Below are 26526 nucleotides of genomic sequence, written 5' to 3' on the forward strand. Positions count from 1 at the left end.
TGTGCAGAGCCTTGTGGAGAGGAGCTGCAGTTGCAGCAAGAGGTTCTGCAGCAGCAGGAGCTGCAGTTGCAGCAGAAGTGGCTTGTGATCAGCAGCCGGAGGTGCCAGCGGTTTGTGACTGCAGCAGGAGCTGGTGAGGTATCATTGTGTGGTCCAGGTCGTACAAACTCTTAAAGGGCCAGTGTGCAAGCCCAGAGACATATTGGTGTACTGTGTGAGCTGGCACCTGAGTGTACTGTGAGGAGACCACAGAGTGTACCGCAGGGAAGGGATGGTGACCTAAAAGGGGTGGTGTCCCTAAAAGTGGGCGGTAACCCAAACGGGGATGGTTGCCCAAAAAGGGGTGGAATCCCAAAAGGGGGCAGTAACCTGAATAGGGATAGTTGCCCAAAAGGGTGTGGAGTCCCGGGGAATGGTAGTTTTGCAAAAGGGGTGAAGCATCCCAAAGGGGTGCTGCAGACGAACTGTTGCCAGGGGCAAGTGCATTATGTGTGTCCAGTCTGCTCTATGAACTATCCACCCGGCGAGAGTTTACGGGGGGTGCTCTGCAGATGCACGAGAGAGAAATGTGCAGACTGGTTGATTCTGGGAGCCCGGTGACTCTAGTGAGGGTTGCACCGGAGGGATTTGAAATACCCAATAGGAGGGTCAGGGTCACCTTCATCCATGGGCGCACTAAGGACTATCCAGTGGCCATGGTGGTCCTCGAGACGGCCAGTGACAGTGCAATCCATCATGTCGCTATAGTTTCAAACTTAACCTGTCTGTTTGCAGACTTATGGGAGAGGGGAGCTTCTCTACAGCAGGAGAATGGAGGGCTCTCGGCTGATGGGGTTGCGTACTTAAAAGCTTTAATACCTTCCAAAATTGACAGGTCATACGTCGGGTTGACCAGCGGGAATGGTGCGTCTGCCCAACTTACAGACATGATGTCACCTGACTTGTACCACAAGATGACAGTGGTGGCCATACCAGAACGTATGACTGGACAGAAGTGTGGGTCTGACCAATTCTGGGACTTGGCAGAGGTAACCAAAGGTGTGACCTTTGAAGACAGGGAAGCTCCAGGAATGGGGTCCGACACCGATAGAAAGGCGGACTGCTGGTACCAGGATGACCGATTGTGGGTGGTGGCGACTCCCATTCAGATGCTGATGTGGTAGTTAAACAGAGTGGAGCTGACACTCGATTAGAGAGTGATTTGAGGGTTCACCGTACTGTGGGGTATGACATAGACTGCGGGGGTGATTGTGACTCTGAGAAAGTAAGGGAGTACAGTAAAGAAGAGCCCCACAAGAAGGGCAAGCCCTCCCGGAGCAATGACCACAAAGAAGTTGTTCAAGTGACTCTGGCTGATAATAGAAGGTCGTGTACTTCTACCTCCCATGTGAGTTCTCTTTCAGACACTGAAGAGATCGGGAAGGAAGGTGACGTTTTTTTGCCCGTAGCAACCGCTAGGGCCGAGTCTGGTGAAGGCTCCAGAAAACCTGAGGCTGAGGAGCTGGAGTGTGTTAAGTGTACTCTGAAGTCCCCGAGAATCGGGACGAGGCTAAGGTTGTCACTACTGAAATCCAAGAGAGGGCAGAAGCTGACACTGTTGAGACCCAATGGAGGGCTGAAGATGACTACAGTGCGGAGTCCGAGGGTGCAGAAGTGGAGGAGGCCACCAATTAGTGGGGCTTGAAGCAGATCCCTCCTCGAGTGATGGAAGCTCAACCAATCCAGAGGTTGGAAGAAGCGAGTTAAAAAGGATCCAGGAAACAGTAGACGCCCATATGAAGCAAGAGGATCTTCAGAGGCAGGCTGCTGAGTGCCGAGTGGGTGCCTTGGAGAAAGAGGTGTCTGAGCTCAGAGGTCACCTGTCAATGTGGAAAACCATGACCAAGGCCCTAAGGGAAGATGTGTATGTGCTCAGAGAAGCATTAAGAGGTCCTCTACAAGAGAAAGAGGTGGTGGTCGTAGACTTACCGGGGCAGTGCCAGAGTGGTAATGAGGTGGAGCTGCCGATTCCCATCTTGGCGAAGGCTCGTGCAGAAGATAAAGTAGAGGAAGAGTTGGCATTAAAAGCAGAACAAGACAGTCACCCGGTCGTGGCAGATGTCTTGATGGAAATGTCCGAGGCAAAACAGGAGCCGTCCGTCCGTGAAACAAGAGAGACCTCGCTCTTCAAGTGCGTGATAGATGTACCTGAGGACATGCGGGATGGGTGTACCAGTGAAGGTGTGTATGAGGCCTTTAAAAAGGCAGTAGAGGCATATACGTAGTGTGAACGGGGCACCAGAGATGAAACGGTGATACTGTCAACTAGGGAAGTCACAGAGAAGCTGGTGGATATCCTGAAGGATATGCACCAACACTGCCTACGCACAAAACAGATGATCCTGTTAGAGAAATAAGGAAGCCACTCGACGTTTGGAGTAAGCCAGGAATAATAATCTTTATTTTTATATAGTGCTAACTAGTGTTGAGCATTCCGATACCGCAAGTATCGGGTATCGGCCGATATTTGCTGTATCGGAATTCCGATACCGAGTTCCGATATTTTTGTGATATCGGAAATCGGAATCGGAAGTTCCCAGTGTATGGTTCCCAGGGTCTGGAGGAGAGGAGACTCTCCTTCAGGCCCTGGGATCCATATTCTTGCAAAAAACAAAGAATTAAAATAAAAAATATGGATATACTCACCCCTCCGGCGGACCCTGGACCTTAGCGATGTAACCGGCAGCCTCCGTTCCTAAGAATGCAGTGAGTTTAGGACCTGCGATGATGTCGCGGCTTGTGATTGGTCGCGTGAGCGGTCACATGAGCGGTCACGCGACCAATCACAAGCCGCGACGTCATCGAAGGTCCTTCACTCTGCATTCTTAGGAACGGAGGCTGCCGGTTACATCGCTAAGGTCCAGGGGCCGCCGGAGGGGTGAGTATATCCATATTTTTTATTTTAATTCTTTATTTTTTACATGAATATGGATCCCAGGGCCTGAAGGAGAGTTTCCTCTCCTTCAGACCCTGGGAACCATCCAGGATACCTTCCGATATTTGTGTCCCATTGACTTGTATTGGTATCGGGTATCGGTATCGGCGAGATCCGATATTTTGCCGGTATCGGCCAATCCAATCCGATACCGATACTTTCGAATATCGGAAGGTATCGCTCAACACTGGCGCTAACATATTCTGCAGCGCTTTACAGTTTGCACACATTATCATCGCTGTCCCCGACGGGGCTCACAATCTACATTCCCTATCAGTATGTCTTTGGAATGTGGGAGGAAACTGGAGAACCCAGAGGAAACCCACTCAAACACGGAGAGAACATACAAACTCTTTGCAGATGTTGTCCTTGGTGGGGTTTGAATCCAGGACTCCAGCGCTGCAAGCTGCAGTGGTAACCACTGTGCCACCGTGCTGCCTGAATGCTCAAAGTCGGCTGGGATTTATGGAAGACATCGTTCTTGTACCTAGAAATTTGGTGAGGAAGGTCATCAGAAGATTTGGGAAAGTGATGCAGGAGATTGTGAATAGATCCGGTGTGAAGGGACTGAGGATTCTGGCTGATTACGAGGCCTAGGTCATGGGTAAAGATGGAATGGCTCCATTCCTTGTTGTCGGGTCTATGGAGAGTCTTGGGAATATCCGGATGCTCCTGGGGTATCGTGTGGCATACCTGAAAGAAATAGAGCAGCTTAGACTGGATCGACTGCAGCTTAATAAACAGCTGCAGAACATAAGGTGGCAGCCGCCTTCAACCCAAGGAAAAGGGAACAAAAGGGACCCTCCAAATAATGGAATGGCTTACCGCCAAAGACGTTCAGAGAGACAAGGAGATCGAGTATCTGAAAGTGGCAGTTCTACTCTCAGTACAAAACTAAGGGACATGAACAGTAGCGGATGAAGTAACGAAGGGTCAGACTCAGATCAGTCACTAGGCTCGACTGGACAGTGGACGCATGACCGCAACAACCACGGGTGGCGGCCATTTAAAGAAAGGTCACGTGAAGGGGTGCACTCGGAAAGTGTGGTGACTAAAGGTCTGGTGACACAGACAGACTGTGACTTAAGGGCCAAAGCTCAAGGCCTACATGTTGACCGCTGGGGGCGGGGAAAACCTAACAAGGGTGTGATGATGTAGGATGAGCAAAACCGTCTGAGACGGTTCTCTAGACTGGTAGGGCAAGGTAACATGCGTGACCTGTCTCGAGACCCCGGGTGTTATGATCCCAATGGCAGAGGATCTCTGATATTCCGGCAAGATAGCAAAAATATAAATACTGCTCTAGGGAGGTGGAAACTGGACTAACCGCATACCTGATCCTGACACAAACAACTAAAAGTAGCCGGTGAACGTGCCTACGTTGGTTCTAGACGTCTCGAGCCAGCCGGAGAACTGACTACCCCTAGAGGGAAAAAATAAGACCTCGCTTGCCTCCAGAGAAATTGAACCCCAAAGATATAGAAAGCCCCCAACAAATAATAACGGTGAGGCAAGAGGAAAACACAAACGTAGAGATGAACTAGATTCAGCAAAGTGAGGCCCAATAGTCTAGATAGCAGAAAATAGATAGTGGACTATGCGGTTAGCAGAAAACCCTACAAAACATCCACGCTGAACATTCAAGAACCCCCACACCGACTGACGGTGTGGAGGGAGAATATCAGCCCCCTAGAGCTTCCAGCGAGTCAAAAATCAAATGTAAAGCAAGCTGGACAAAAACACTGAATAATGCAAACGATCCAAATTGTACAAAACAGACTTAGCTTTTCTTGCATGAGGCAGACTGAAAGGAATCCGGAGGAGACCAAATAGGTCTGGATACAATGATGCCAGGCAAGAGACTGAGTCCAGAGGAGACTCAAATAGGAAACACCCGCTGCTTAACGACACAGCTGGAGCTCAGGCCTGCAACAAGACATACCTAACACAATACCGTTAGTGACCACCAGAGGTAGCCCAGAAACACAGTTCACAACACCCGGGTGTATGACAGGAGTTCAACCCCACAAGTTTGAACAGAGGGGGGTATGTGATGCAGTGACCCCTGCTGCAGCTGGGGGGCGCTGTATGTGCTCCTCAGGATGCGCATGGAGGCGTATCTGTGATTATGATGGTGAAACAGTGACTGGCAGGATTGTAAATGGCCGGTAAGTGTCGCAGAGGGAGTCCCCGCTGTAAGCCTGAAGTAATGTTGTTCTGGGACCTGTAGTCCCACAAGTATTTGTATAAGTGTAAAGGGAGGCTTGCAGGGTTAGCTAGAGAGCTGGGCGGGTCTTGCTAACCACACACCTCCCACCTATGGGAGTGGTTACAGGTACATAATTTGACCATGTTGTGGTCACATGGTGTCAGGAACATGAGGTATTTGATTGTGTATTGTCGCGCACACTGAGCTCTGCTACATCCGAGAGCAAGAACAGACGCTGTGGGCCATTCTGACCCCCCTCATCTCACTCTGCCTGCTGCTATGTGTGTAATTCAAAACCCTCTCTAGAATCACTGAAGTTTTATTGCTCTAAGCTGCAAGCAGATCCCCCTACACTCCTCATTCCCCTCTCCCATCTAATACTAGTTGGAACTGGTGTAAAGCCCTAAGATTCTTTGTTCGATTAAAGTTATATATAGTGGCACCGATCTGGGCTAGAGAGATAAGAATTATATATTCCGGATGTCTATCGGTAGATCTATCACTCACTGAAAGCACTAGCAGCTAAACACAACGAGTGCAAAGTGCGGATTTCTCAGTAAGCGGTTCAGGTAATTACTCTGTGTGTACACTTAAAAGAATCTCCATGATGTGGGGCACGGTTATGACCTGGTGGTAACGGAGCAGCACTGATATGACCTGGTGGGAATGAAGCAGCACTGATATGACCTGGTGGGTACGGAGCAGCACTCAAATGACCTGGTGGGTACGGAGCAGCACTGATATGACCTGGTGGGTAAAATAGATCATGAACTAGCTCTGAGGAGGTGGTAGCTTTACTGACCGCAATCCCTAATCCTAACACAAACACTAGAAATAGCCATGGGACGTTCCTGTCACTCCCTAGACGCCTCTTCACAGCCTAAGAACTAACTACCCCTAAAGATGGAAATAGAAAACTATCTCGCCTCAGAGAAATTCCCCAAAGGAAAGATAGCCCCCCACATATATTGACTGTGAGTGGAGAGGGAAATGACAAACGCAGGGATGAAAACAGATTTTAGCAAAGGAGGCCAACTCTGAATAGATAGACAAAAATAGGAAAGGGCACTGTGCGGTCAGTATATAGAACCTAAAAATCCACGCAGAGATTACAAAAATAACCTCCACACCGACTCACGGTGTGGAGGGGCAACTCTGCTTCCCCAGAGCTTCCAGCTAGCCTGAATGTTTCAGAATGACAAGCTGGACAAAAAGAGACATAACTTTAAACTGAACAGTAAGTACAAGAACTAGCAAGAACTTATCTTATGCTGGCATGGACAGGCCATCAGAGAAATCCAAGGAGAAGACTGAGTCTAACCCAGAAGAACATTGACAGCTGGCATGAATTACAGACCAGAGCCCTGTTAAATACCAAGGCCAAGGGAGCCGATTAGTGAAGTCAGCTGCCAGGCCAAACTCCAGGAGCAGCAGTTCCACTCAAACCCACCAGAGGGAGCCCAAGGGAAGAACTCCCAAAAGTACCATTCACAACCACAGGAGGGAGCCCAAGAACGGAATTCACAACAGGGCACATTCTGATCATCGTGTATTCCTTATACAAGGTTCATACAGCGAAATATGAGTAAAAAATAGTTTTCATATTCTAAGTAAAGGGGAGGTGTCAACTTCTAAGTGATGTCACCACAGGGGGAGTGCCTGGGTTTGGGGCTAGTAATGACTTAGTGAGACAGCATTTTTGCAGCGTCTTTTGTTCGGGGTCCTGCTGCTGTACAGAGGGGTTCGATGCATCTTGATATATGCTCACCCTTCCCCCCCAGCACATGGCCAGCCAAGATGATACCATGACATAACGACCTGTAAGTGTTCTTTTCAATTTTAATCCCATTTTATTTGTAATTTGTATTGTACACATGATTTTGTCTTGTTTATAATATCTTTTATACTTGTAAACACTGCCTACCTTTTTTTGGAGTAAAATATAAATTACTAGCTTGTTTCCCCCTGCTCTACAACAAACTGTGCATCCTCTGAGGTGAATTATGCTACTGATTTGGGTTGGATCTGGACCCATTCATACTCGGAGCTGGCGGCAGCGTCTTTGTCCTGTGCATTTGGGAAGCATTGTAGCGATGGCAGCGTTGATAATGATTGTTCCTGCCTGCGTGGGAGCAGTTACATCGCCCTCGCTGAAGCGCGCCCAATAGCAAGTACATAGCTGGCAGCCTTTCTCACGACTAATTACCCTAGGTGCAGTACCCCGACTGACCTGAGGGTAAGGAGGCGCCAGATAGCTGCAAGTTCCAAACCAGAACTGGGAAGTGGGATATAGATAAATCCCCTTCAGAAGGAACCAGGGGTAACCAAACAACCCCGGTTCATGACAAATTGGTGTGAGTGGTGGGGATGTTAAAGGTATCTTCCCCAGGATCCGTGACATATTGTTGGCAGCACGGTGTGATCCATGGTCTCTTTAGTGGAGAGTGTTTGGATCTGTATGGTCCGTGTCCAAGATCCTGGAAGCCTATGTGTTCGGAGTGATATCTCCCTGAATAGCTCATGGTGGGGCTTTGACACTGAGTAGTCTTGTGTGTTGGGAGATCCTGGGAGTAGGAACGGATCCCTGAATAGCGCACTGAAAGGTCTATATGTTGGGAGATTCTGGGAGCAGGATTGGATCCCTGTAGGAGGCCTGTGTGTTGGATGGCCCCAAGTGGGGACGGACGTCCTGAAGAGCGCACGGAAAGGCCGAATGTATGCAGAGTCTGTGATGGCACTGCATTGGGGGAGCTACAGCCCGTCTGAGGATCTGGATTGTCAGGTGGCCTGGTAAGCAAGGCATTGTCCGGGACGGTGATCCCAGTTTGGCAGCTTCCCTGGGAGAGAGAGAACTGACAAGGAGTCAGCGGGTGGAGCAGGAGCTCCAAAAGGTACTTCTACAGACTGTTGGTGCTTATTGTGTTCCATGAACTAATGAACTGTGCTGCATGCGGTCACCCATGGCAACTGGACGAAGTAAGGTCCAGCATGTTTAGTGTTTGCAAGTTAAAGCCGTTCACTATGAAGTGCTGTGGAGTATGTGTTAAGCCTGTGATATATAACATGGCCTCAAGTGGTTTATGAGGTGTAATTAAACCAAAAAGACTGTTTTGATGTGAAAAACTGTGCCTATCTACGTTTATCCTGTTGCCAAGCGAGTGTCCCCAACATATGAAGTAAACGCTATCTTACAGGTGGTAGCCTCCTACTCAAGTCCTTTTCTGCTTGCTTGTGTGCCACCTCCTTTGGCAGTACATTTCTCTTCTTCTTTTCTTGTGAGTCCTCTCCTATGGCTGTAGCATCCTCCTATGGTCCTCTTCTGTTTTACTTGTTGTCACTGTTCAAGGGGAAACACTCACACCAATTTGTCATGAACCAGGGTTGTTTGGTTGCCCCTGGTTCTTTCTGAAGGGGATTTATCTATATCCCACTTCCCAGTTCCGGTTTGGAACTTACAGCTCTCTTTCACCCCCTTACCCTCAGGTCAGACCGGGTACTGCACCTAGGATAATTAGTCACCAGAAAGGCTGCCTTACTTTGTACTGGCTAAGGGGCACACTACAGTGAGGGCGATATAATTACTCTCACTCAGGTGGGAACAATAATTATCAACACCGCCAGTCACTGCAAAGACTCCCAAACGCCCAGGACAAATCCGCTGCCACCAGCTCCGATTTCTTAATTCGGTGCCAACCCAGTTTAGTAGCGTAATTCAACTTCAGAGGACCTGACCGTACGTTATAGAGCATGGAGAGACAAGCTAGTAATTTTCTATTTTACTCCAAAAAAAGGTAGGCAGTGTTTGCAGAAGTATAAAAAGATATTATAAAGAAGACAAGTATCATATGTACTGTACAATTACAAATAAAATGGGATTAAAGATGAAAAGAACACTTATATTTCGTTATGTCATGTTTTCTCTTGGCTGACAGTGTGCTGTGGAGGAGGGGACACATCTAGATGTATACCTCACATCTGTATAGCAGCTAGACCCAGGACAAAGACATGTGAAGGCTGCTGCTTGACTCACATATTTTCCAGCCTAAAGCCAAGGTACCCCCTCTTTTTATGATTTAATAATAAAGGTTTAACTTTTTATTTGTCTTTAATGAGGTTTTTTTATGATAGCACATTCAATATAGCCTCATGTATAATAGGATTTTTGCAGTGATTCTTTTAAGTGTAAACACAGCATAGTTACATGACCCACTTACGGCGAAACCCACTCCTTGCACTCAATGGGTTTAGCTTCTAGTGGTTTCAGGGAGTTCTAGATCTCTCGATGGACATCCGGAATATATAATCCTTATATCTCTAGCCCTGATCGGTGCCAATAGACATACCCTTAAAAGAACAATAGAATCTCATGCTTTCTGTACCAGTTCTAGCCAGTACCAGGTGGGAGGGGAAAATGAGGAGGGTAGGGAGACTTGTCTGTCGTAACATAGAGCCATATAAATTCTTGAGGTAGGGGGGAAAATAGAATTAGACTTACCGGTAATTCGGTTTCTAGGAACCTTCCACGACAGCATAGGGGGATGTCTCCATTCCCTAATGGGGGACAGGAAGCACAAAGAGGTTAAAAAGCCCCTCCTTCCTCCAAATCGCCAGTGACTTATAACGGATACCATAGCACTAGCTACCTTAATAAACCAAGGATAAATCCAAAGGAAGGGAGGGAATTAGTGCTGTCGAGGAAGGTTCCTAGAAACCGAATTACCGGTAAGTCTAATTCTATTTTCTCTAGTCACCTTCCACGACAGCATAGGAGGAGTACCAACCAATTCTGCACTGGGGGGGACAACAGCCTGGAAAACTTTCCGGCCAAAGACTAGATCCCGGATGGATAGTACGTCCAATCTATAGTGTTAGGTAAATGTATGTGGTGAAGACCAAGTTGCGGCCCTGCAGATCTGCTCGATGGAGGCGCCCGCTCATTCAGCCCATGAAGTTGATGTAGATCTTGAAGAGTGAGCTCTGACTCCAGATGGCGGTGTTAATTTTTGGGCCTGATAAGATTCTTGAATAGCCCTCTTAATCCAGCGAGAGATGGTGCTTTTTGCCACCTTCTTCCCCTTTTTCTGACCTGACATATGGATAAACAGGTTTTGCTCAATTCTGAAAGAGTTCGTCTGCTCAAGGTAGTGTATGATGATACGTCTAATGTCAAGAGTATGGAATTCTTCTTCCTTAGAGTTTGCCGGATTCTGACAGAAGGAGGGAAGGATGATGTTTTGAGAACGGTGAAAATCAGACACCACTTTAGGTAGAAAAAAGGGATCCAGACGGAGGTTTATAGAATCGTCTGTTATTGTCAAGTAGGGTTCTCTTACTGATAGGGATTGAAGCTCTCCTACTCGTCTTGCAGTGGTTATTGCCACTAGAAAGGCAACTTTGTACGACAGAAGCTGAGGAGAGCAAGAAGACAGGGGCTCAAACGGTGCTTGAGTGAGACCCCTAAGGACCAGGTTTAGACCCCAAGAAGGAACAACAGGTTGTTTCCCAGGTTGCAACCTGAGAGCTGATACCATAAATCTTTTGATCCAACGATGGTTGGCCAGCTCCTGATCGAAAACAGTGCTGAGGGCAGAGACTTGAACTTTCAGTGTGCTAGGCTTAAGCCCCAACTCTAGTCCGCGCTGAAGAAAATCCAAAATTTTAGATATATTTGGACGGAGAGGATCAGGAGTACCAGGAAGACAAAAGGTGGAGGTTTTCCACACCTTACTGTAGATTGCATTTCTAACGGGTTTCCTGGATCTTTGTAAAGTAGAAATCACTGCATCCGATAGTCCCCCCGCCTTTAGGACCTGGGTTTCAGCAACCAGGCTGCTAGGTTCCATTTCCGGGGGTTGCAATGTTGAAAAGATCCTTGGAGAAGAAGATCGGCATCCACTGGTAAGAGGACTGGCCCGTCTATACTTAGCTCGACAATGAGGTTGTACCAACTCCTCTTCGGCCACACTGGGGCTACCAGTATGGTAGGCACCTGTTCCTCTCGTATCTTTTGCAGGACTTTCGCCAACAGAGGAATTGGTGGAAAAGCGTATGCCAGTCGGAAGTTCCAAGTCTGGACCAGGGCATCTACCCCTCCGGGATTATCCCTGGGGTTTAGGGAAAAAAAGGTTTTTACCTGGGCATTCTGACCTGAGGCAAACAGATCTACCTCCGGAAGAACCCATTTGTCCACCAGCATCCTGAAAATTCTTTTGTTCAGGCTCCACTCCCCAGGCTGAATGTCCCGACGACTCAGGAAATCCGCCTGGAAGTTTGATGACCCCTTCAGGTGGACTGCTGTGAGGGAGAGAAGGTTCTTTTCTGCCCAGCAAAAAATTTGACTCAAGACGCCTGCCAGGCTGTTGAATTTTGAGCTCCCCTGATGTTTGAGATGGGTGACAGTAGTTGTGTTGTCTGAGTAAATCTGGACATGTCTTCCTGAAATTAAGCTGCTTGCTGCTTTGAGGGCTTCCTCCACTGCTTTCAGTTCCCTGAAATTGGAGGATCTGACACTTATTGTCTGGCTCCAGAGGCCCTGAAACGGAGTATGCAGGATTACTGCTCCCCAACCACGCTTGCTGGCGTCGGTCGTGATTGTCACGTGGGGAGATTGTGACCAGCTTACCCCCCTGTGAATATTTCTGGGGTTCAACCACCATGCAAGTGATGCCTTTGAAGTGGCCGAGGGTAAGGTCGCCCATGTATATCCATGATCTGGCCCAGCAAAACTTCCACACCCAGATTCCATTTTAACAAACGTATCTTTACTGTTATACATTTTCATTAACACAGCGGAACACAATAATAGACAGTACAAAATATGCTTATTCACAGGAATAACGTGTAACAACAAACTTTCTCTCACTGTCCCTATCCACACGTTACCAGTTCCTTTGCTCCAGGAGGTTATCTTCCCACGTCGCAGGTCTGTCTGTCACTGCAGGGAGACGCTCCAGCCGAGGAGAAAACAACAGGGAGTAAACAAAACTCTGTCTCTCAGGTCCAGACTGTAATCCTTGTGGTTCAGCAGGTAAAGGTGGGGTGTTCGGCCTCTCAACAGAGGACCCGCTTACAGTTCATGGGCTCCAGGATCTGTGAAGATGTCACCGCTGAGTGCTCCGCAGTGTGGGACCTGGGAACAATCTGGATGTCAGCTTCCAAGAGAGAGGGGTTATCCAGGCAATCCTCTATATCGCCTCAGCAGGAGGACGCCAGCATACACAGACCTCTCTCTGTACCGACTGGTTTCCCGGGCTCTTCTTCTCTCCCTCCTTCCTGGTCACATGACATAACAGGGGGGAGTCTAGCCAATACAGTTTGTTTCTCTGTAATCACATTCGGCATAGGTATAACTTCTGGCCACACGGGGGCAGTGTCTGTCACAGATTCTATGTCAATGATAACAGAACAGTCACAGCCGGCCAGCTCATTACACGCCCCCCCACTTGAAGGTTGGCAGTCCCTGTCAACGACTGTCTCCAGGGCGGCGATGGCTGTGGAGGTTGTAGGACCCGGCTGTGAAAAGGGCCACACATATTGGTCTCTGTAGGACTGTCCCGGGGCACTCCTGCGGTGGTCCTCGCTGTCCGCCTAACGGGTGCTAGTCTCTCTCCCCGATCAGTCACTCCACTCTCCGCCCCAGTCAGTAAGTCAGTCGAGGAGGTAAGGGGTTCAGACGCGTCAGTCAGGCGAGCAGGGGTATGGATGTCTTCCACCTCTACATCCCCGGTATCGGTGTCTCCCACAGTATTAGTGACATCCGTCTCTCTAGGCATTATAGGAGGGGAGTCAGGCTGAGGACGACAGGGGCGCAACATGTTACGGTGCAGGGTGCGGAGGCTGCCGCTGTCTTCGCCTTGTACTTGGTAGACGGGGCCACCAGGGTACGGGTGCCCAATTATTCGACAGACTTCGGTCTCCCACTTGGGCCGGAGTTTTCCTTGTGGTTTCTTTATACGAACTAGGACCAGTTGACCCACACTCAGTAGGTCTTCTTGTACTGGAAGTGGATCAGCGTGGACCTGGTCCTGGATCTGCTGTTCCACCAGCCGGTAGACAGTTTCCATCCTTTGACGGTGTGCTTGTAGCCAGGAAGGATAGGTACCACAGGTGTCTTCATCAGGGTTAGACAGGTGTAGCTCATGGATGCCTTTGCCTGGGCGGCCAAAAAGGAGGGTGTAAGGCGTGTATCCGGTGACAGAATGGATTTGATTGTTATAGGCCCACAGCAGTTCTGGGAGGAATCGAGGCCAGTCGGGCTTTTTGTCTTCTGCTAAGGTTCGGATCAGTTGTAAGAGGGTCCGGTTGAAACGTTCACAGGCGCCATTCCCTTGTGGATGGTACGGGGTGGTCCTGGACTTCTTGATTCCATACATCTGCTGAAGTTCTTCAATGACTCGCCCTTCGAAACACGCCCCCTGATCCGAGTGCAGCCGCTCCGGACACCCGTAGACCCGAACGAAGTGTTGACAGATGGCCTGTGCAGCTGATTCGGCAGTCTGATCTTTGGTAGCAACAGCGACGGCGAATTTCGTGAAGTGGTCCACCATCACCAGACAGTACTGGTAGCCACTATTCGCCGTTCCGATCAACAGATAGTCCACCATCAACAACTCGAGGGGCCTGGATGTGCTAATGGTCTGGACGGGTGCACGCTGCTCAGTAGACTTGTGGAGTTCACATGTACGACAGCTTAGGCAGACGTTTTCAACCAGCTTACGGAGTGCTGGGCAAAAAATGAATTGCTGGGTCCACCGGAGGGTCTTGTCTATGCCGAAGTGGCCGTTCCTTCTGTGGGCTTCAGCCACCATCTCATGGGCTAGCTGCACCGGGACGACAATCTGCAAACATTCTTCCTGCATATGGGATAAAAGGGCCCTTTTCTTGTCAACAGCATAAGATCTAGGTCTTTCAAGATATTCATTCCAATTATTACTGGGGTCTCGGAGCCGAAGCCTTCCTTGACAATGACGATTCCTCGTTTCCCTAGGTCTTGTCCACAGGCCTTCGTATCCATCCAGGCGACTCCGGTTACTGGAATGGGTAGGTTATTAGCCGCAATTATCTTAATGGTGGTATCTGGATCACAAGCAGTTCTTGGTTTGAGGTACTTTTCATAAAACTGTTCAGAGATCGTGGTCACTTGCGACCCAGTGTCCATCAATCCTTGCACCGCAACTCCCTCCAGAATAACTTCAAGTATAGGACTACTCGAGGCAAGAGTACTCCGTTGCTGGTTCTGTTTTTCTACACCCCGTTCTCTGTCCCCCCCTGCTGCTCGAACCTCAGCTGCAGGGGTGTCTAGTTTAACGGCGGCCATTGTGGTGAGACCTGGCGTGGTGGCTCTGCTTGTGGATGTAGCCGATATTCTGTTCGTCGTGGTAACTGATGGTTTGTTCGTTGAGGACAAGGATTCGCCCTGTGGCGAGGGTCACCACATGACCAACACGGTCCCGCGGGACGGCTAGGTCGTATCCGCTGGTCTCTCTGTCGTTCTAGTGTTAACTGTGACACCTGTTGCTGTAAATCTGCTACCATCTGTTTCAGCTCCTCGGTGTCACTGTTGGGCTGTTTACTGTTTAATATGGATCTGCACGCAGCGCTCTGAGTCCCCACATCCATGACGGGTCCCCTAGAACGTTCTATGGCTTCCTGCTTGACTTCAGCGAAGGTGAGAGTCGGCGTCATCCGAATCAAGTCTTGTGTAGCGTACGGTTAAGATACTGGTCTCTCAGCCCTATAAAGAATTGGTCTCTCAGTACCAGGTCACGAGGAGCTATAGTAGCCAGTTGTTCCCCTTTTGCACAGACTTGTTCAAGGAGTACCTGAAGGGCATTTGCATATTGGGGAATGTCCTCCCATTCAAGCTGTGTCCGTCTGAAGAACAGGTATCGCAGTGTTCCCTGGTACGTAGTAGGTCCATAGGTCTTTTCCAGCACCCGCACCAAATCCTCCAACACACGCTGCCCCCTGACCGTCTCCAGTCTGACTGTTGTCCATGCCTCCCCCTCTAGCGTCAGTACCGCCATTTCTGCCAAGGTCTTAGGGTCAATATTATACATTTCTCCCAGTATCCGCACTTGTTCCGCCCACTCTGGTATGGGGTAGTTTCGCCCGCCAAATTTCCTGACCTGGTTTACAATGGACATCGGCGGCGGTTTCTGACTGTACACTGGGCCTGGGTGGGAATCTTGCTGAGCACAGATCCTGCCGACTACGCCAGATGAAGTGGCCGAGGGTAAGGTCGCCCATGTATATCCATGATCTGGCCCAGCAAAACTTCCACACCCAGATTCCACTTTAACAAACGTATCTTTACTGTTATACATTTTCATTAACACAGCGGAACACAATAATAGACAGTACAAAATATGCTTATTCACAAAGATAACGTGTAATAACAAACTATCCCTCACTGTCCATATCCACACGTTACCAGTTCCTTTGCTCCAGGAGGTTATCTTCCCACGTCGCAGGCCTGTCTGTCACTGCAGGGAGACGCTCCAGCCGAGGAGAAAACAACAGGGATTAAACAAAACTCTGTCTCTCAGGTCCAGACTGTAATCCTTACATATAGTTACATAGTTACATAGTTATTAAGGTTGAAGGAAGACTGTAAGTCCATCTAGTTCAACCCATAGCCTAACCTAACATGCCCTAACATGTTGATCCAGGGGAAGGCAAAAAAAACCCATGTGGCAAAGAGTAACTCCACCATGGGGAAAAAAATTCCTTCCCGACTCCACATACGGCAATCAGACTAGTTCCCTGGATCAACGCCTTATCAAGGAATCTAGTGTATATACCCTGTAACATTATACTTTTCCAGAAAGGTATCCAGTCCCCTCTTAAATTTAATTAATGAATCACTCATTACAACATCATACGGCAGAGAGTTCCATAGTCTCACTGCTCTTACAGTAAAGAATCCGCGTCTGTTATTATGCTTAAACCTTCTTTCCTCCAGACGTAGAGGATGCCCCCTTGTCCCTGTCACCGGTCTATGATTAAAAAGATCATCAGAAAGGTCTTTGTACTGTCCCCTCATATATTTATACATTAAAATAAGATCACCCCTTAGTCTTCGTTTTTCCAAACTAAATAGCCCCAAGTGTAATAACCTATCTTGGTATTGCAGACCCCCCAGTCCTCTAATAACCTTGGTCGCTCTTCTCTGCACCCGCTCCAGTTCAGCTATGTCTTTCTTATACACCGGAGACCAGAACTGTGCACAGTATTCTAAGTGTGGTCGCACTAGTGACTTGTATAGAGGTAAAATTATGTTCTCCTCATGAGCATCTATGCCTCTTTTACTGCATCCCATTATTTTATTTGCCTTTGTAGCAGCTGCCTGACACTGGCCACTGAATATGAGTTTGTCATCCACCCATACACCCAGGTCTTTTTCATTGACGGTTTTGCCCAGAGTTTTAGAATTAAGCACATAGTTATACATCTTATTCCTTCTACCCAAGTGCATGACCTTACATTTATCCCCATTAAAGCTCATTTGCCATTTATCAGCCCAAGCTTCTAGTTTACATAAATCATCCTGTAATATAAAATTGTCCTCCCCTGTATTGATTACCCTGCAGACTTTAGTGTCATCTGCAAATATTGAAATTCTACTCTGAATGCCCCCTACAAGGTCATTAATAAATATGTTAAAAAGAAGAGGGCCCAATACTGACCCCTGTGGTACCCCACTGCTAACCGTGACCCAGTCCGAGTGTGCTCCATTAATAACCACCCTTTGTTTCCGATCCCTGAGCCAGCTCTCAACCCACTTACACATATTTTCCCCTATCCCCATTACTCTCATTTTATGTAACAATCTTTTGTGTGGCACCGTATCAAAAGCTTTGGAAAAGTCCATATATACTACGTCCACTGGGTTCCCTTGGTCCAGTCCGGAACTTACCTCTTCATAGAAGCTGATCAGATTAGTCTGACATGAACGGTCCCTAGTAAACCCGTGCTGATACTGGGTCATGAGGTTATTCCTCTTCAGATACTCCAGTATAGCATCCCTTAGAATGCCCTCCAGGATTTTACCCACAGTAGAGGTGAAGCTTACTGGCCTATAATTACCGAGTTCAGTTTTTGCCCCTTTTTTGAATATTGGCACCACATTTGCTATACGCCAGTCCTGTGGTACAGACCCTGTTATTATGGACTCTTTAAAGATTAATAATAATGGTCTATCAATGACTGTACTTAGTTCCTGCAGTACTCGGGGGTGTATCCCATCCGGGCCCGGAGATTTATCAATTTTAGTTATTTTTAGACGCCGCCGTACTTCCTGCTGGGTTAAGCAGGTGACATTTAATGGGGAATTTTTATCACTAGTCATTTTGTCGCCATGGGATTTTCTTTTGTAAATACTGATGAAGAAAAGTCATTTAGCATATTGGCTTTTTCCTCATCCTCATCCACCATTTCACCCAGACTATTTTTAAGGGGGCCAACACTGTCATTTTTTAGTTTCTTACTATTTATATAGTTAAAGAATATTTTGGGATTATTTTTCCTCTCTCTGGCAATGAGTCTCTCTGTCTCAATCTTTGCTGCCTTGATTTGCTTTTTACAGAATTTATGTAATTTTCTGTATTTATTTAATGCCTCCTCACTACCTACTTCCTTTAATTCTCTAAATGCTTTCTTTTTGTCACTTATTGTGCCCCTTACAGCTCTATTTAGCCATATTGGTTTCCTCCTATTTCTAGTATGTTTATTCCCATACGGTATATACTGTGCACAGGTCCTATCCAGGATGCTAATAAACGTCTCCCATTTTCTTTGTGTATTTTTGTGTCTCAGGATATCGTCCCAGTTAATTGCACCAAGATCCTCTCTCATCCGTTGGAAATTTGCCCTCCTGAAGTTTAGTGTCCTTGTCACCCCCCTACTACACATCTTATTAAAGGTTACATGAAAACTTATTATTTTGTGACCACTATTCCCCAAGTGACCCCCAACCCTTATATTTGCTATGCGGTCTGGCCTGTTGGTTAATATTAGGTCTAGCAGTGCTCCCCTCCTTGTTGGGTCCTGAACCAGTTGTCAGAGGTAATTGTCTCCCATAGTTGTCAGACCCCGATCACCTTTGCTGGAACTGCAGGTTTCTGTTCCCCAATCTATTTCAGGGTAGTTGAAGTCCCCCATAATAATGACTTCTCCTTGAGTCGCAGCTTCATCTATTTGCTTTACGAGGATATTCTCCATTGCTTCCATTAGTTTTGGAGATTTATAACAAACCCCTATCAGTAATTTATTATTTTTTCCCCCTCCCCTTATCTCCACCCACAGGGACTCTACATTTTCATTAGATTCACCTATATTATCACGCAGGATGGGTTTTAAGGAAGATTTTACATACAGACACACCCCACCCCCTCGCTTATCTGTACGGTCATTTCTGAACAGGCTATAGCCCTGCAAGTTAACAGCCCAGTCATGGCTCTCATCCAGCCACGTCTCAGATATCCCCACCATGTCATCATTATGCTCCAACAACATTAGTTCTAATTCCTCCATGTTGTTGGCGAGGCTTCTGGCATTAGTATACATGCACTTGATGTTCCTCTCTGTACCTCTATTCTTTCTTAAATTACTAACTGTTCTAACCCCACCCCCCATGCCACCGCCTCCCCCAACTTCCTTATTTGTGCCCAGGTCTCTATCTGCACTATCTTCCCCTCCTATAAAATGAATACCCTCCCCCCCATTCCCTAGTTTAAACACTCCTCCAACCTTCTAACCATTTTCTCCCCCAGCACAGAGGCACCTTCACCATTGAGGTGCAGCCCGTCCCTAGCGTAGAGCCTGTAGCCCACTGAGAAGTCGGCCCAGTTCTGCAGGAACCCAAACCCCTCCTTCCTTGTGGTTCAGCAGGTAAAGGTGGGGTGTTCGGCCTCTCAACAGAGGACCCGCTTACAGTTCATGGGCTCCAGGATCTGTGAAGATGTCACCGCTGAGTGCTCCGCAGTGTGGGACCTGGGAACAATCTGGATGTCAGTTTCCAAGAGAGAGGGGTTATCCAGGCAATCCTCTATATCGCCTCAGCAGGAGGACGCCAGCATACACAGACCTCTCTCTGTACCGACTGGTTTCCCGGGCTCTTCTTCTCTCCCTCCTTCCTGGTCACATGACATAACAGGGGGGAGTCTAGCCAATACAGTTTGTTTCTCTGTAATCACATTCGGCATAGGTATAACTTCTGGCCACACGGGGGCAGTGTCTGTCACAGATTCTATGTCAATGATAACGGAACAGCCACAGCCGGCCAGCTCATTACACCTTCACGCGACCTGGAGTAAAAACTCTTCTGTTTAGGGAACCCGGGTTCCCATTCCAGTTTGCGAGAATGTGGGCCTGGAGGACTCTGGAATGGGCGTGAGCCCATGACACTGACTGGATACATTAAAAATAGTAAACTGACTAAACAATATATATAATAATTTATGCTAGTGCATAGCCAAAAAAGACACATATAAAATAGATTATGGCCGCACTCATCTGTGCTAAAGTAAGGAAATGTGAAATATAAGGAATATGAATAGCATAATGGCTTATGAACTTTATGAAAAAACACATGAGATATTTAGCACAAGATTTGGCCTCACAACGTTTGGCCAAATCTTGTGCTAAATATCTCATGTGTTTTTTCATAAAGTTCATAAGCCATTATGCTATTCATATTCCTTATATTTCACATTTCCTTACTTTAGCACAGATGAGTGCGGCCATAATCTATTTTATAACTGACTGGATACATGCCATCATGGAGCCCAAGACTGACATGCTTTCCCATATGGTCGGAGATCTGCTTTCTCTGAAATCTATCACCTTTTTTGTTAAGGCCCGAAGATGGTCTTCCGGGAGAAAGGACTTCTGTTTTACCGAGTCCAGCAGAACTCCCAGGAACCTTCTTGTCTTGGAAGGTTGTAATTGGGATTTTTTTAAATTCGGGAGCCACCCTAATGTTTTGAGAATGTCCAGGGTTCTCTCAACATGATTGGTGAGAACCTGAGCTGAGGGGGCTATCAGATCGTCCAGGTTAGGGTACCGTCACACAGTGCCATTTTCATCGCTACGACGGCACGATTCGTGACGTTCTAGCGATATCGTTATGATATCGTTGTGTCTGACACGCTACTGCGATCCGGATCCCCGCTGAGAATCGTATGTCGTAGCAGATCGTTTGAAACTTTCTTTCGTCGTCTAGTGTCCCGCTGTGGCGGCATGATTGCATCGTGTGACACAGGTTGTATACGATGTGCGCACAGTAACCAATGGCTTCTACATCGCAAATACGTCATGAAATTATCGCTCCAGCGCCGTGTATTGCAACGTGTGACCGCAGTATACGACGCTGGAGCGATAATCATACGACGCTGCAACGTCACGAATCGTGCCGTCGTAGCGATGAAAATGGCACTGTGTGACGGTACCCTAAGGGATGATACAGATTCCCTGTTTGCAGATATGAGTCACTGTCTCTGACATTATCCTTGAGAAAACTCTTGGGGCTGAAGAGATTCCAAAAGGGAGCACATTGAACTGAAAGTGTGTCACTTGCTGATTGAATTGAATCGCAAACCTGAGAAATTTTCTGTGACGGGGGTGAATGGGCACGTGAAAGTAAGCGTCTTTTAGGTCTATTGTTACTATAAAGAACCCTGGACCTATTAGGGGAATGGCTGATTTCACGGATTCCATCTTGAATCTGCGGTACACAATATGATGATTCAGCTCTTTCAGGTTTATTATGACTCTCGGTTCCCCTGTTGGTTTTTTTTACCAGGAATAATCAAGAATAATGTCCTACACCCCATTCTTCTGGGGATATCTGGGAAATTGCGTCTGATTTTAGCAGGTCCCTCAGGCCTGTCATCATCATTGAGAAGTCTCTCTGAGATGACGGGGAGGTAACCCTCAGATTCCAAGAGGTGGGGGGATAAGAATTCTATCAGAAGGCCCTCTTGTATTATATTGAGGACCCACTGAAATTTGGAGATGGTCCGCCAGTGATGGATGAATTTTGCGAGCCTCCCCCCCACCGGGACGGAGTCATTTCTCCTGCTGCTGCTGTTGGGGAATGAGGATATTTGTTCCCCTCCCTTTGGCATACCTCCATCTCCCCGTTTTACCTTTACCTCTTGTTTGAGGGGTACTTGACTGGGGGGCACGAAAAAAATGCTTCCTGATAGGCTTTTGCTCTGGAAGGGCCTTTTTCCTATCTGTGGCCTTTTCTAGAATTTCATCTAGAGAGGGGCCAAATAGGTAGTCACCTTTAAAGGGTATTGAGCACAGCTTAATTTTGGAGGTTACATCACCACTCCACATCTTAAGCCAGAGGGCCCTTTGTGCTGAATTGGACTGGACTAGGGATCTAGCCGCAATCCTAATAGACTCCATGGAGGTGTCTGAGAGAAAGGCCGAAGCCTTTTGAAGCATGGGCAGAGAATCCAGCAGTTCTCCCCTTGATGTGCCCTGAGAAATGTGCTTCTCTAGCTCATCTATTCAACGAGAAAGGGCTCTAGCGACACAGGTAGCCGCAATGTTAGACCTTAATCCAGAGGTGGACGTTTCCCAGGATTTTTTTAATAGACTCTCCATTTTCCTATCTAATGGATCCCTCAGCTGGGAGGAGTCTTCAAAGGGGAGTGAGGTTTTCTTAGCCACTCTCGCCACCTGTATGTCGACCCTTGGCACATCCCAGGAAGGAGAACCTGCCTCTAAGGGAAACCTGTGTCTCATTTCAGATGGTGTGACTAGACGCTTCTCTGGGCATTCCCACTCCTGAGATATCATGTCTATGATGTTTTGGTGCACTGGGAAACCCATTCGCTTTTCTGACATCAATCCTCCAAACATTTCATCTTGAATAGTTTGAGATATAGGTTCCTCCTGCAGCCCCATAGTACTGCGCACTGCCATCACTAGTTCATCAATGTAGTCCGAGGAGAAAAAATATTTCCTTGCTTTGGAAATTTTATAACTTGAAGTTTCTCCCCATTTTTCCGAGGAGAAAGAATAGGAAGAGTTAGAATCAGAGTCAGAATCCTCAGTTTGAATCCTCCTTTTTTTAGAAGGAGAACGATTCTGTAGAGGAGGAGGCATAGGAGGCATAGGAGGATTGAAGGCAGCTAAGGAAGATTGTATTTCACTTCTGACAAGCGTACGGATTTCTTCTAGCAGGGAAGGCTGCTCGGCTCTAACGATTTTGTCCGTGCAGGCTTGACATAGTTTCTTCTCCCATAAGGAGGGAAGCTTTATACTGCAGATCGCACATTTTGCTGTTTTCTTGGCCGGGTTTTTCTGGGCAGACTTGTCTCCCTAAAATAGAGGGAGAGTGGAGTCAGGGTGGAACGCAGAAACCGGAAGTGACGCGCGTGCGACCGCCGACGTCACTTCCGGGATGCCAAGCCGCAGGAGGATGAGGAAAATGGTGGTGAGCTCAGGAGGACACTGCTGAGGATCACTGGTCCGCTTTACCTCAATAAGGCGCGGGTGGGCCAGGACAGATCCCGAATCCGGAGGAGACGGGAGCAGCGTAACATGTGGAGGAAGGTAGAGCCCATGACCACCACTGCCTGGTTAAAACGCAGGTATGCCACGGTCACCGGCCACGCAGCATAGAACAATCCCTCCATGCCCCATGGGGGACAGGAAAGACACTGGCGATTTGGAGGTAGCAGGGGCCTTTTAACCTCTTTGTGCTTCCTGTCCCCCATTAGGGAATGGAGACATCCTCCTATGCTATCGTGGAAGGTGACTAGAGAAATGAGGGGTTTAGGATTACACACGCAGGCAGAGTGGGGAGAGGGGGGTCAGAAAGTCCCACAGCGTGTGTCTGAAAAGCCATGGAACTTTTAGGTAGATAATCAAACATGGTATATTCATATTATTGTGACACCTCCCCCTTTTGGACTGCGCTACGGAGGCAGAACCTCACGGTACTCCTCCATGCGCACCTCGGCAGGTTTGCCCCGGTGGGAAAACCCATCTTCATTGCCATACTCTGGCTTCATGGAGCCCCACCTACCCAGTGCCCCAGGTAGTGGACCTCTCACATGCCCATCTGGCACTTTCCCGGCTTGATGGTCAGACCAGCTTGGTGAATTTGCCTGAGCACCTCCTGAAGATGCTGCAGGTGTTCGTCCCAGGAGAAAATAAAGATGGCAATGTCATCCAAGTATGCCACCACGTACTTCTCCAGTCCCTGAAGCAGGTGGTTGACTGTTGTGAATTTGGTTTCTGGGCTCCCCCGGTGGTCACTGGTGGTACTGAACGTGGGTTTGTCATCTCCTCTGTTCACCTGTTTCCATCAGGAAGTGGGAGTATTTAGCCTTGCTCCTCAGTCATTTCTATGCCGGCCAACAATGTTACCAGAAGCATTTCTGTTGCATGTTCCTGCTCCTAGACTACTTTCAGCTAAGTTGGATTTTTGTCCTAAGTTTGTTTGCATTTTTGTTCCAGTTCTCTGTGTTTGAATATTTCTGAGACTGGAAGCTCTTGTGAACTGAAATTGCCACTCTGGTGTCATGAGTTGATATTAGAGTTCTAAAGTAATTTCAGAATGGAATTTTGAATAGGGTTTTCAGCTGGCCGTGAAGTCCCCTTTTCTGTCTTCCTTCTATCTAGTAAGCGGACCTCAATTTTGCTTAACCTATTTTCATACTTCGTATGTCAATTTCCTCTAATATCACCGACAATATTTGTGGGGGCTACTGTCCACCTTTTGGGGAAAATTTCTCTAGAGGTGAGCCAGGTCTGTATTTTCCTCTGCTAGGGTCAGTCAGTTCTCCGGCTGGCGCTGGGCGTCTAGGGATAAAACATAGGCACGCTACCCGGCCACTTTCAGTTGTTGTGATAGGTTTAGCTCACGGTCAGCTCGAGTTCCCATCTTCCAAGAGCTAGTCCTTTTTGTATGCTCACTATGTTCTCTGTGTGTTGAGAACCATGACAGTTTGGCCGGCCAAGGGTTAAAATAATTGGCTGAAGAAAGGAGAGAATTAGAAGTCTGCAGAGAATTTTTTTTTTTTTTTTTTCCCTGAGTTTGCTTCTCTGCTTATACTGCAGCCTTCGTCTCTCTCTCCTTCTAATCCTTGAATGGCTCTGATCTCACCTGATTAAAATGGATCCTCAGAGTTTAGCTACAGGTTTGAGTAATCTCGCTAATAAGGTTCAAAGTTTACAGGATTTTGTTATTCATGCTCCAATATCTGAACCTAGAATCCCTTTACCTGAATTTTTCTCCGGGGATAGATCTCGCTTTCAGAATTTCAAACATAATTGTAAATTGTTTTTGTCTCTGAGATCTCGCTCCGCTGGAGATCCTGCACAGCAGGTCAGGATTGTAATTTCCTTACTCCGGGGCGACCCTCAGGATTGGGCATTTGCTTTGGCACCAGGGGATCCTGCGTTGCTCAATGTGGATGCGTTTTTTCTAGCTTTGGGGTTGCTTTATGAGGAACCCCATTTAGAGATTCAGGCTGAAAAAGCCTTGATGGCCCTGTCCCAGGGTACAGATGAGGCGGAAATATACTGCCAAAAATTTCGTAAGTGGTCTGTGCTTACTCAGTGGAATGAGTGCGCCCTGGCGGCGATTTTCAGAGAGGGTCTCTCTGATGCCATTAAGGATGTTATGGTGGGGTTCCCTGTGCCTGCAGGTCTGAATGAGTCCATGACAATGGCTATTCAGATTGATCGGCGTTTGCGGGAGCGCAAACCTGTGCACCAGTTGGCGGTGTCTACTGAGAAGGCGCCAGAGATTATGCAATGTGATAGAATTCTGTCTAGAAGCGAACGGCAGAACTTTAGGCGAAAAAATGGGTTATGCTTCTATTGTGGTGATGCAACTCATGTTATATCAGCATGCTCTAAACGTACTAAGAAGGTTGATAAGTCTGTTTCAATCAGCACTTTACAGTCTAAGTTTATTCTATCTGTGACCCTGATTTGCTCTTTATCGTCAATTACCGCGGACGCTTATGTCGACTCTGGCGCCACTTTGAGTCTTATGGATTGGTCCTTTGCCAAATGCTGTGGTTATGATTTAGAGCCTTTGGAAGTTCCTATACCTCTGAAGGGTATTGACTCCACGCCATTGGCTAGTAATAAACCACAATACTGGACACAAGTGACTATGCGTATTAATCCGGATCACCAGGAGATTATTCGCTTCCTTGTGTTGTATAATCTACATGAAGTTTTGGTGCTTGGATTGCCATGGCTGCAATCTCATAACCCAGTCCTCGACTGGAAAGCAATGTCTGTGTTAAGCTGGGGATGTCAGGGGGCTCATGGGGACGTACCTTTGGTTTCCATTTCGTCATCTGTTCCCTCTGAGATTCCGGAATTCTTATCTGATTATCGTGACGTTTTTGAGGAACCTAAACTTGGTTCACTGCCTCTGCACAGAGATTGCGATTGTTCAATAGATCTGATTCCGGGCAGTAAGTTTCCAAAAGGTCGTTTATTTAATCTGTCTGTGCCTGAACATGCTGCTATGCGTGAATATATTAAGGAGTCCTTGGAAAAGGGACATATTCGTCCTTCGTCATCTCCTTTAGGAGCCGGTTTTTCTTTGTATCTAAAAAGGATGGCTCTTTGAGGCCGTGTATTGATTATCGGCTTTTGAATAAAATCACGGTTAAATATCAGTACCCTTTGCCATTGCTTACTGATTTGTTTGCTCGCATAAAGGGGGCCAAGTGGTTCTCTAAGATTGATCTTCGTGGGGCGTATAATTTAGTGCGAATTAAGCAGGGGGACGAGTGGAAAACCGCATTTATAAACGCCTGAGGGTCATTTTGAGTATTTAGTAATGCCTTTTGGTCTTTCAAATGCCCCTTCAGTCTTTCAGTCCTTTATGCATGACATTTTCCGTGAATATTTGGATAAATTTATGATTGTGTATTTGGATGATATTTTGATTTTTTCGGATGACTGGGACTCTCATGTCCAGCAGGTCAGGAAGGTTTTTCAGGTTTTGCGCTCTAATTCCTTGTGTGTAAAGGGTTCTAAGTGCATTTTTGGGGTTCAAAAGATTTCTTTTTTGGGGTATATTTTTTCCCCCTCTTCCATTGAGATGGATCCTGTCAAGGTTCAGGCTATTTGCGATTGGACGCAACCCTCTTCTCTTAAGAGCCTTCAGAAATTCTTGGGCTTTGCTAATTTCTACCGTCGATTTATAACTGGGTTTTCTGATGTTGCTAAACCACTGACTGATTTGACTAAGAAGGGTGCTGATGTTGCTGATTGGTCCCCTGCTGCTGTGGAGGCCTTTCGGGAGCTTAAGCGCCGCTTTTCTTCCGCCCCTGTATTGCGTCAGCCTGAT

The sequence above is a fragment of the Ranitomeya variabilis genome, chromosome 5 (genome assembly GCF_051348905.1).
Source record: "Ranitomeya variabilis isolate aRanVar5 chromosome 5, aRanVar5.hap1, whole genome shotgun sequence".
Taxonomy (NCBI): Eukaryota; Metazoa; Chordata; class Amphibia; order Anura; family Dendrobatidae; genus Ranitomeya; species Ranitomeya variabilis.